The sequence below is a fragment of the Misgurnus anguillicaudatus genome, chromosome 19, assembly GCF_027580225.2.
Source record: "Misgurnus anguillicaudatus chromosome 19, ASM2758022v2, whole genome shotgun sequence".
Lineage (NCBI taxonomy): Eukaryota > Metazoa > Chordata > Actinopteri > Cypriniformes > Cobitidae > Misgurnus > Misgurnus anguillicaudatus.
The window spans coordinates 46147791-46158351 of record NC_073355.2 but is presented as its reverse complement, the minus strand read 5'-3'; the positions used below and the strand labels follow the sequence as shown (position 1 = coordinate 46158351).

Sequence of the window (10561 nt, the reverse complement as noted above, 5' to 3'; positions counted from 1 at the left end):
TGGCTCCTAGATCAAGGCTATTTTCAAAAGCGGCACCAAGACTCTGGAACAGCTTGCCCACTGTTATTAGAACTGCTACTACCCTACCAATGTTTAAATATAAGTTAAAAAAATATTTGAGCTGTCCTACACTACATGACTGGTGACATAATTGCCTTGTTTTGATGTTGGTTGCAACCTTACCTGTGATTTGTGGTTTTTATTTTTTATTTTGTACAGCACATTGGTCAATGGTAGTTGTGTTTAATTGTGCTTTATAAAAAAATTAATTGATTTATTAAAATAAACTACTGTATCTTTCTATTTGAAATGCATATCAAAAATACTGCCGATCCCTAATGCCAAACATTTTTAGCTTTTACTTAAGCATAATGAATATTTTCTTAATTTCAGGAGAAAAATATTTATTAAAATGTTATCTTGTTTTTTTTCTTTTAAAAGTGCAAATATTGCATTTAATTTAAAATGTTTTTAAATGCTTCCACATGGATTTATTTTATATGATGACTTGTGGCCTGTGAATATGGTGAGATGAGAACCTTTATTAAGTAATGCTTTTCAAAACACTCACAGCGCTGTCCCAGTGCTAAACTCGCCACATGTTCGTAAATTCTTTATCTCCTGTTTAAAAAAAAGGGAAAAAAGAGAAAACGGTACATAAAATGACACGAAAAAGAAAGTCGTGCCATGGATATGAAAAACGATTTATAGAAATTCGTGCTGAGTGACACAAAAAAGAAATTCACGGTCAACAGCAGGAAAACAAGCAGAATATTGTGCCATGGACACGAATAAATGAATAAAATATTTTGTAACTATAACAAGATCTTCCATGAGATAGGGTACCAACGAGACAACAATGTTACTTTCACTTTCATGTTGGACAGTTTTATTACTGTAAAGTATTCATCATTACACTCAGTCAGGCAGGCAGTCTCTTAAACAAAACAGCAGCAGATTTCCTTGCAGCGCTGGCATCAACAAATAAAGGTCAGTCAAACTTTCACACAAAGATAAAAAGTAATACAGATTAGGGACATATTAAGTGACACATCATAAATTATGTTTATGTTCTTTGAATATAGAGAATGTTAACATTATGGCATTGTAACTAGAGGTGTGCTTTTGAAGATTTTTTTGAAGACTTAAGAGATTTATAAGTGTTAAACAAAATGAAATGTATGAACATTGTAATATTCACTTGTGGCAGGGTAGTTAGATCCTCCCTGTAGTGACGTCATGTTATTGGTAGCCTATCGTCCCGCAGGGAGGTGTGTATAAATGGCTGTTTGGTGCGGGCCGGATGTGCGTCATCTGTTCTGTGCCTGCGCTCTTCCCGTTTACCGGCATTCAACAGAGGTCTGTGGTTAACACACAGCTGTGTGTCTATTCTAGCACTGCTTGTGTCATTGTGGGGGCTTTGTGTACGCTGTAGAGGTAAGCATTTTAGCTTTAGCGTTCGGCTCTATCTAATACTATATTATGGTATGGTAACACTAGTGCTTGTGTCATTTATAGCCTATTGTAAACAACCGTTACGCGCGGTCTGGCTCGTTACACTGCCTAGTTCCAGGTATGTAAGATTAAAATATTGCCAGAGGTTGAAGGTTATGTGGTGTGGGGGTCAGCTATGTTTATCTTTACTGCAGCATTCCCGTGTGTTTACCGTTTGAGTTGGGACATCCAATATATGCTGTTTGGCATCTCCATCTCTATCCCGTGGATATTGACGTCAGCTTTGCTTTTTGGTGTGGCAAGCGGCTGCGTTATTTGGTATGTGCGTTTATATTTCCGATTGCTGTTCATAAACTATAATTAGTTTACTAATCATTTTATATTATCTGTTAGGGCTAAGACTGAGCGTGCTGCATTCCCCTACTACATATAGAAGCACGCTGCTGTTTTGTTCCTGCTGGATTTGCTTTCGTTTCTTTTTCTTTATATTTTTGCTGTGTGTTTTCATTATTTTCGTCCTGGGTGATTTAGCGCGGCCCGATTTCGGAGTTGTTGGTTAAAACCTGCTCCTACTGTGACTGTATTTAAAGATCTATTTCCCGTACGTTGGGAAATAACGAGTTTGAGGGCCGCGCTCATTCAGATTGTTTATTTCTCATTTTCCCTTTATGGTGTTTCTCGTTTTGGACTGATTCAGACTGCTGAGATTTTCTCCTGGACATTTTCTTTAAGTTTCTTTTTTTTCCCTTTTGTGTTATTATCTAGCTGTTTAAGCTAGAATTTATTTCTTTTTCTTTATGTTGGGAGGGCTTCTTTTGCCCCCTGCATTTAATAAGTTGTTATTGATTATTTTCTATTGATATATTTTGTTTGTATCACAATTGCAGGAGCTGCGTGTCCGACGGCAGTGAGGCTTTCCTTCACAGTGTGCTGTGTTATGCTGTGTGAGCACCACTGATAAAATCACGGGTATTGGAGTGTGTGTGTGTGTATGCGTGTGTGCACTCAGTGTGATTCTCTTCTCTTGCTCCTCTCTTAGTCCATCTGATGCCCATAGGCTGCAGCTCTGAAGTAAATGTGAATCCTTATTGTGGATTGTGATTTCCAGCTTTAGTAATTCGCTGGGTGACAACTTTTATTTCTGCATTTTAAACTTTTGTACAAATAAACAAATTCTATTTTGCTACCCACGTCTCTTGCTCACTTTGTTCAGTAGAATGAACCTGTGTTCCTTATAACATTTTTAAGTGAACTGTGATTCCCTGGTATAGTCCCAGGGTGGCGTAGTCTATCTGTATATCTTTGAGTCTTGAACATTACTGAAAAAGACCACTTTGCCACATTTTGGCGTAGTCGGCAGGGTACTCACTAAATTGAGCAGAGACGTGGGTGAAGATTACTTTACCAGCTGGTATTGCCATTATTTGCTTTTTCTTTTTATTTCACAGGAACAAGACAGCAGCGTAGACTCTTTGAAGGGTCTCTTTGGCCATCTCCCCTGATTGTGTTTCAGGTCCAAATTTTCTTTCTGCCCCGCCTTGCTTGGTGGTAAGTGTTTTACTAAAAGTTAGCTATGGCAGAAGAATTGCAAGAACTTCAGGATCTTGTGGCCCAATTAAGAGCTGATAATGAAAGACTTAGACAAGAACAGACTCAAATTGTTATTCCAGGTCCCAGTACAGCTCCTATTTCTACCACCTTACCCTCTGGTGCACAGCAATCTGCTGGTGCAAGTGCCCCATCTACTGAGCGATTTGTGTTTGTTCCCCGAGATAGGAAGTGCCCAAAATTTAGCGGGAGACCCGGTATTACCATAAATAAATGGGTAGAGGAGGCCCAAGCCTGTATGCGGGTTCGCCATTTGTCTAGAGCTGATCAAACATTCTTTCTTTTTGATCATTTAGAGGGAGAAGCTTGGGATGAGATCAGGTATCGGTCTGAGACAGAGAGGGGGGATCCAGATAAGATAATTCGGGCCTTAAAGGAAGTGTATGGGTGTTCTTTGTCATATGTAGCATTGCAACAGGCATTTTTCTCCAGGAGGCAGCAGGAAGGAGAAACACTTTTAGAGTTCTCTATTGCATTGATGGGCCTCTTGGAGGGGGTAAAACAGCAGTCGCCGCATGCCATACCAAATGCAGAAGCTTTATTGCATGACCAGTTTGTCGAGCATGTGCTCGATATTGGTCTTCGTCGGGAATTAAAACAATTAGTCCGCCGTGACCCTACCTCTTCCCTCTTAGATGTTCGTAGCGAGGCAATGCGCTGGGAGCGGGAGGGAATGCCTGGGGGTGCGAGAGGGCGAAGTCAGTCTGTACCAGTGGCCTATGGGGTCCAGTATGCCATACAGGGCGAGTCGCAGGCAGTTCGTTTGAGCTCCCCTCCCAAGTCGGAGCTAGCAGAGTTACGGGAAATGTTGAAGGCACAACAAGAACAGTTAAACCAACTTACCCAAGGTTTCGCTCGCTTGCAGGTCCCTAATTCATATAGCCGGTCCCCACGTCACAGTAATATAGTATGTCGGAGGTGCCAACGTTCTGGCCATTTTGCCCGAGAGTGTGATGGAGAACGTGTTCTCCCTCGGGCTCCAGCAGTGGGTACATCTTCGACTGGGGCTAGGCAGTTTCGATCTTCACAGCCGTCGGAAAACTAATCCCCACCGGGCTGCGGAGTCACAGCGCGGATGGGGAGTCATTTGGCTCAAATGTTGTAAACCGTCTAAATTCTGTCTCTCGTTTGGTGTCCTCCTGCCCTCATCTTAATGTGCTCATCGGTGGTGTTCAAGTGCCATGTTTAGTGGATACCGGTTCCATGGTGTCCACAATCACCGAGAGTTGCTTTCACCAGTATTTTGAACCATGGGGGCAGGAGCGTCTTAGGTCTTGTCAATGGTTGCAACTTACCGCAGCGAATGGTCTTGCGATTCCTTATATCGGGTATATGGAGCTCGATGTCGAACTTTGTGGTAAAGTAGTACCGGAGTGTGGAGTGCTGGTTGTCCGAGATCCTCCTGGTGGTGCCGGTGGACATGTCCCAGGTGTTTTGGGGATGAATGTCCTTGGCCGGTGCTACCAGGAACTTTTTGGACAACACGGTACATCCCTTTTTGACTTACCGGCGGTGTCACAGGCCCCTAGCTCCGTCACAAAGGCATTACAACATTGTAGTAAGGTTAGTGTCCAGACCTCTGTTGATCGTGTTGGGGGGGTTAGGGTGCAGGGGCAGGGTGTGTGTCAGATTCCAGGTGGTACCATGAAGTTGGTAGCGGCAACCTGCTCAGAACATTATGCTTCCGGTCCCGTGCTGTTTGAGCCTCCAGATGCAGGCTTACCTGCTGGTTTGTTGGCCTCCCCCGCACTGGTTCAAGTGACCTGGGGCACGGTGTATATCCCGGTTGTAAACGTGGGTACCACTGAGGTGATTCTTTACCCCAGGACGTCTTTAGGCACATTGAGTGGTGTCTTTGTCATTAGTTTGCCAGAAGGTATTACTGAAGTAAGGTCCTTAACTGCTACTGTAGGCTCCCATAGTTTCTTGGTCCCCTCTACTGTGGAGGACCAGATTGATGCCATAGATTTGTCAGTTTTGGCAGGGGAAGAGCAAAGCCGGGTCCGGGCCTTGCTTCACAAGTACAAATTTGTGTTTTCAGCCCATGAGGGGGATCTGGGGTGCACTAACCTCTTGTCCCATGATATTCCGCTTCTGGACGATACCCCTGTCAGGCAACGGTACAGGCGTATACCACCTTCAGAATATGAGGTAGTAAAGTCCCACATTAATCAACTTCTTGAGGCACAGGTTATCAGGGAAAGCTGCAGCCCCTATGCGTCTCCCATTGTTTTAGTTAAGAAGAAGGACGGTAGTCTACGAATGTGCGTAGACTATCGTCAACTTAATTCTAAAACTAGGAAGGATGCCTTCCCTTTGCCCCATATTGAGGAGTGCCTTGATGCCCTGACCGGTGCCCGCTGGTTCTCCACTATGGATTTAGCCAGCGGGTACAATCAGGTGCCTGTCACTGAACCTGACCGGCCTAAGACTGCTTTCTGTACCCCATTTGGCCTATTCGAGTGGAATAGGATGCCATTTGGTCTCTGTAACGCTCCCAGCACCTTCCAACGTCTGATGGAGAGGTTGTTTGGTGACCAACAATGCCAATCTTTGCTCTTGTATCTAGATGACATTGTGGTGTTCTCTTCCTCGGTGGCTCAACATCTGGAGCGTCTGGAAGTGGTCTTGGGTCGGTTAGGGGCTGAAGGACTAAAAGCCAAGTTAGGAAAGTGTGCATTCTTTCAACGTCAGGTAAAGTATTTAGGGCATGTGGTGTCGTCTCAAGGTGTGTCCACAGACCCAAGTAAAATTGAAGTGGTAGCTCAGTGGCGCACTCCTACAAGTCTGTCCGAGTTGCGTTCGTTCCTGGGTTTTGCCAGTTATTACCGCCGTTTTGTGGAGGGGTTTGCCAAGTTGGCGGCCCCTCTGCATAAATTGGTGGCCGAACTGGCAGGTGGCAAGACAAAGAAACATAGAGAGGTGAGTTTTAACGGTGCCTGGGGTGAGATTTGTCAGGATAGTTTTGAAGCCTTGAAGAGGAAACTCACCTCTGCCCCTGTGCTTGCCTACGCAGATTTTACTTTGCCATTTATTCTGGAGGTTGACGCTAGTTTCAGTGGTCTGGGGGCAGTTCTCTCCCAAGAACAGGGAGGAACCGTGCGGCCAATTGCATATGCCAGCCGCAGTCTTAGGCCCACTGAGCGCAATATGAACAACTATAGCTCTATGAAATTAGAGTTTTTGGTGCTCAAGTGGGCCATGGCTGAAAAGTTCCGGGAATATTTGTTGGGGCACAAATGTGTTGTCTTCACCGACAACAATCCCCTTAGCCATCTAGCATCGGCAAAGCTTGGGGCAACTGAACAGCGTTGGGCAGCACAACTTGCAGCTTTTGATTTTGAGGTGAGGTATCGATCAGGCAGCTGTAATAGAAATGCAGATGCTCTGTCGAGGCAGCACCCACTTGACTCTAGCATGTTAGGGGACTTGCTTCCAGGCACTGCAGTTCCTCATGCTGTACAGCAGGGGGTGGGTACACAGGTAGCAGTTCAAGCCACTCAAGCGGTGATCACGGCCCTGCCCAGTTATACCGCTGCAGATTTGAGCTCTTTGCAACAGACGGACCCCACGATTAATGAAATTTTGCCCTTTTGGAAACGAAAGGTGTTCCCTAGAGCAGAAGAACGCAGACGATTGTCTAGGCTGGGGTTGATTCTGCTCCGTCAGTGGGATCGGTTTGTGGAGAGAGAGGGCGTATTGTATCGACGAGTGTTCCGCTCTGATGGAGGTGAGGAACGTTTTCAATTGGTTTTACCCACTACCTTAAAGTCTGAGGTTTTGAGGCAGCTTCATCAGGAGCATGGGCACCAGGGGAATGAGCGTACCACTGAGTTGGTACAGCAGCGGTGCTATTGGCCTGGAATGTCCTCAGAGGTGGCACGATGGTGCCAGGAGTGTGAAAGGTGCCAAGTCGCTAAGCATGGGGGTCCCACCGCCCGTAGTTTTATGGGCCATTTGATGGCTTCAAGACCTAACGAGATCGTAGCCATCGACTTTACTGTGCTTGAACCCTCTCGTTCAGGAACTGAAAATGTCATTGTGATGACTGATGTTTTCACGAAGTACACCATGGCTGTCCCCACTCGGGATCAACGGGCAGAGACTGTGGCCCAGGTCCTGGTGGCCGATTGGTTTTACAAGTTTGGGGTCCCTGGTCGGATTCATTCCGATCAGGGCCGTAACTTTGAATCCTCTCTCATCCAGCAACTCTGTCAGTTGTACAAGGTCGAGAAGTCTCGCACTACTCCTTACCATCCGGCCGGTAACGGCCAGTGCAAGCGCTTCAATAGGACGTTGCATAATCTCCTCCGCACATTGCCTGTTTCTCGGAAGAGGGACTGGGTGTCTTGCCTTCCGCAAGTACTTTTCTGCTACAATACCACCCCACATCAGACCACTGGTGAGTCCCCATATTTTCTGATGTTTGGGCAAGAACCACGGCTCCCAGTTGACTTTTTGCTGGGCAGAGTCCAGGAGGTAGGGGTAGGTAATGTTCATGAGTGGGTGGTGGAACATCAAACTAGGCTCCATGTGGCCTTTGAAGGGGCACGTGATCGGCTAAGGGTTTACCTCCGGGAGTGTGGCATGAGAGGTCGCCATAAGATCCAAGACTTGTGGAGCCCAGTTGTGTATAAGGTAGTGAAGGCACCTGCTGCAGGGGGTTCGGTATATACCATTGCACCGGTTGATGATTTGAGTAAGGTAAGGCATGTTCATCGCTCTTTGTTGAAGGCTAAGATTCTGGGGCACCGTCCAGTTTCGAGCCCTCAGGATAGGCCTTTGGCTGAGGGGGCACTTCCTTTAGAGGATGAGCCAGAAGAGGGTGATTTGCTAATGTTTGTGCCTGAAACCCCCCAGGCTCAGAGTCTGGCTGTTAGTGATTTAGCCCCTGCAGCTGTTCAAGCTCCCTTGAATGTCTCGGACCCTTGTCCCCCTGGGACGGTACCTGTGATACCAGTAGCCCAAGGACAGCACCGTTCTGGGGAAATGGGTCTCCCTTCGGGATTTGTTACTGTGTCTGCAGGCCAACCAGGTACTGAGGTAATGGCTTTGCGGAGGTCAACGAGGCCCAGAGCAGGCCAGCACTCGAATGTCCATCACCTGCCACGGTCAGTGGAAGTGCCTGGTGAGGCTGTGCCCCTAGGTGGATCTTTTTCTAGTGGGATTTCTGCCATTTTCAGGCCTTGGAACTGATAAGGGGAATTGTGGGGTTGCCGTATTCTATCGTCGGGGCGACGATACAAAAAGTAGGGGTAGATTGTGGCAGGGTAGTTAGATCCTCCCTGTAGTGACGTCATGTTATTGGTAGCCTATCGTCCCGCATGGAGGTGTGTATAAATGGCTGTTTGGTGCGGGCCGGATGTGCGTCATCTGTTCTGTGCCTGCGCTCTTCCCGTTTACCGGCATTCAACAGAGGTCTGTGGTTAACACACAGCTGTGTGTCTATTCTAGCACTGCTTGTGTCATTGTGGGGGCTTTGTGTACGCTGTAGAGGTAAGCATTTTAGCTTTAGCGTTCGGCTCTATCTAATACTATATTATGGTATGGTAACACTAGTGCTTGTGTCATTTATAGCCTATTGTAAACAACCGTTACGCACGGTCTGGCTCGTTACACTGCCTAGTTCCAGGTATGTAAGATTTAATATATTGCCAGAGGTTTAAGGTGATGTGGTGTGGGGGTCAGCTATGTTTATCTTTACTGCAGCATTCCCGTGTGTTTACCGTTTGATTTGGGACATCCAATATATGCTGTTTGGCATCTCCATCTCTATCCCGTGGATATTGACGTCAGCTTTGCTTTTTGGTGTGGCAAGCGGCTGCGTTATTTGGTATGTGCGTTTATATTTCCGATTGCTGTTCATAAACTATAATTAGTTTACTAATCATTTTATATTATCTGTTAGGGCTAAGACTGAGCGTGCTGCATTCCCCTACTACATATAGAAGCACGCTGCTGTTTTGTTCCTGCTGGATTTGCTTTCGTTCCTTTTCTTTATATTTTTGCTGTGTGTTTTCTTCATTATTTTCGTCCTGGGTGATTTAGCGCGGCCCGATTTCGGAGTTGTTGGTTAAAACCTGCTCCTACTGTGACTGTATTTAAAGATCTATTTCCCGTACGTTGGGAAATAACGAGTTTGAGGGCCGCGCTCATTCAGATTGTTTATTTCTCATTTTCCCTTTATGGTGTTTCTCGTTTTGGACTGATTCAGACTGCTGAGGTTTTCTCCTGGACATTTTCTTTAAGTTTCTTTTTCCTTTTGTGTTATTATCTAGCTGTTTAAGCTAGAATTTATTTATTTTTCTTTATGTTGGGAGGGCTTCTTTTGCCCCCTGCATTTAATAAGTTGTTATTGATTATTTTCTATTGATATATTTTGTTTGTATCACAATTGCAGGAGCTGCGTGTCCGACGGCAGTGAGGCTTTCCTTCACAGTGTGCTGTGTTATGCTGTGTGAGCACCACTGATAAAATCACGGGTATTGGAGTGTGTGTGTGTATGCGTGTGTGCACTCAGTGTGATTCTCTTCTCTTGCTCCTCTCTTAGTCCATCTGATGCCCATAGGCTGCAGCTCTGAAGTAAATGTGAATCCTTATTGTGGATTGTGATTTCCAGCTTTAGTAATTGGCTGGGTGACTACTTTTATTTCTGCATTTTAAACTTTTGTACAAATAAACAAATTCTATTTTGCTACCCACGTCTCTTGCTCACTTTGTTCAGTAGAATGAACCTGTGTTCCTTATAACATTTTTAAGTGAACTGTGATTCCCTGGTATAGTCCCGGGGTGGCGTAGTCTATCTGTATATCTTTGAGTCTTGAACATTACTGAAAAAGACCACTTTGCCACACACTCAAAAAATATTTAGCCTAATTAATAATATTTATGTATTTTTGCATATAAAACTTCCATCCATTTGGATTACATAGTTTTTATCTAAACAAACTAATAAACTTTATGTGATTGATATCAATGTCAGTTATGTGAAACTATAGTATGAATTGTAAGGTACCACCCACAAGCCCAACGACGGATGCAAGTGGAGTGGGTGAAGGGGACTCGTGTTCGTTCCTTCCTCAGCGCTTCTAGAAGAATAATTCCATATCATGATTAAATTAATTTCTTTGATCTCTGTGTTTAAATTATAATCTGACTCCAATTTAATATATTAAGAATTTAGTGCATTATTCCAATTATCTGTTGATCATAATTTAGATGTTTGATTATTTATTAATTCCCATAGTCTTAGTTATTCGTTCATTAGGGACCCGGTATCGCACAGAGCATACGCCGGCCGTTTGCGTACATCTCACGGACACAAAATTGTCAGTCTGATCTTAGTCAGAGGTTGCCGGGAAAACTAATATTTCTATGTCTGGCCGCTCCATGCTTGCTCCGATCATAAAAATAGTTTTCTTTAGTTTAGCGCTCATGCAACTTGCTAAGGCAGGTGATAAACATAAATCTGAGAGTTTTAATGAATGTGCCCCATGCT

The 10561-nt window shown here is 44.9% G+C and overlaps 1 long non-coding RNA gene across 2 annotated transcripts; it reads left to right on the top strand.

The window, feature by feature from the left end:
* The first annotated feature begins 1208 nt into the window (after positions 1 to 1208).
* Positions 1209 to 9760, top strand: LOC141350935 (uncharacterized). 2 transcript variants are annotated; one of them, XR_012359024.1, is made up of 6 exons: positions 1209 to 1437; positions 1519 to 1573; positions 1650 to 1773; positions 2343 to 2424; positions 2904 to 3003; positions 9464 to 9760. It is a non-coding gene; the product is annotated as an uncharacterized lncRNA (long non-coding RNA). The 2 variants fall into 2 exon arrangements; XR_012359023.1 differs by having other exon boundaries at positions 1650 to 2424.
* Positions 9761 to 10561: the final 801 nt, after the last annotated feature.